The following is a 1,716-nucleotide window of genomic DNA, read 5'->3' as shown; positions in this document are numbered from 1 at the left end:
GTCCCGGTTGGTGACATCAACCGGGACCAAAAGGCGAGTTGAGGTTTTTTTGAAAGGGGCTGGTTTAGGGGTTTTGGGGGTTAATTTAGGTTGTTATTAGCTAGCTAATAGAGAGAAGTGTCCTCTCTTATATCTCAGTGCTTGGTTTACCAACGCTACTGCTGTGCCTAAACATGGCTTAGATTGAAGTGAAGGCAACATGTGGTGCATGTCGAAAGTAATACTAATCCTTACTTGATCAAGTTTGGATTGTACTACTTTCGACATGCACTACATTTATGTTGCCTTCAATTCAATCCAATCCATGTTCATTTCACCCGCTGATATATAATAACTCTTCATGCTCGCATCATGCATCATCATATATAATAACAAGTCTACTAATCATCATCATACAACTTGCGATCATATATAATAACAAGTCTACTAATCATCATCATGCATGTACTCGTTATTAATAACAAGTCATACGATCATCATCCTCATAGTCATCAAACCAACCCTACTTAATTGTTCTTAGCACATGATCATCAGTATTAGGTAGGACCTAAATACCTTCTTTAAGGTAAAATAGCATAAAACAATATAGACCCCGACTCTTCATTATGGAGAATGGAGATTATCATGTCTCCAATTCTTGCGCTTCGCTTCCTTTTGTTTCCAAGAACCTCCTTATGACTGTCCATACATTTTTTCCATCCTTTGATTTGCATGTCTCCATTTCTTTTAGAAATCTGGTATGGACAGTTGAGATTCGTAGGATGACCTGGCTGTATGTTCAAGACATTAAGGCTACCTTTCTGATACATCAAATGAGGCACACAATTCTCTGGGATCATCTGTTGAAAAACATAGTAATAACTTCATAGTTAGCAATGATGTACTAGTTTTAGAAGTATGCAAAAGATGCACGAATGTCGTAATAGTAAAAAATCTTACCAGGGTATCTCCATGGTAGTTACCGTAGTTCAACACGTGCACTAGTGGAACGTATTGACCATAATGTTGAGGAGTTTGATTGTAGATATTGTAATTCTCAATATCAGTACAAAATCCGACCAGATGATTTTCTCCTGATAAATTAATTCGGAGCCATCGGTGTAGTGGGTTTTGTCTACCATCTTCCGCACATTCTTTGAAGAATGAAAATAAGCTGTCAATGGAAATAAGATGTCAACTATTTTGAAATAAATAATATAAATTAGCTAATAACTATGTTTGAGAAACTCACATAGTGGTAGAACTGGAGGCGTATCAACAAGGACCCAAATGTCCATATTGTCTTGCTCGATTTCAGGATCGCCAAGATCTGTGGTGACAAGCATACCCTCATCAAAACCATACATCTTGCAAAGTGCTTCCCATTTTTTGCAATCAAAATGGGTTATGCTCTCAGAATTGTACAACTTTACTTCAAAATCCACACCATGATGGGCCCTTAGGTGAATTTTCTTTGTTTCGAAACTTTCATGGTCTTCAAAACCCATCCTCTCCAAGACATAGCGTCTTGCATGGCATGGGATAAGCTAGTCGAATTGTAAAAGATGAAAAGTACACATTGAAATATTTGAAGTCGCGCTTAATTACAAAAAAATAACACTTGTCATCGTTGCGTATCGTTTCAACATCGAAGGTCTCCTCCAGCTTAATGCTGAAGCGCCGATCTTCGTCCAGGTGAGGCCTATCGCACAGACCTCGGTCGTTGTGGCACCAGCC

Source organism: Triticum dicoccoides, chromosome 2A (genome assembly GCF_002162155.2).
Source record: "Triticum dicoccoides isolate Atlit2015 ecotype Zavitan chromosome 2A, WEW_v2.0, whole genome shotgun sequence".
NCBI classification, from domain to species: domain Eukaryota; kingdom Viridiplantae; phylum Streptophyta; class Magnoliopsida; order Poales; family Poaceae; genus Triticum; species Triticum dicoccoides.
This window is presented reverse-complemented; position numbering follows the sequence as displayed.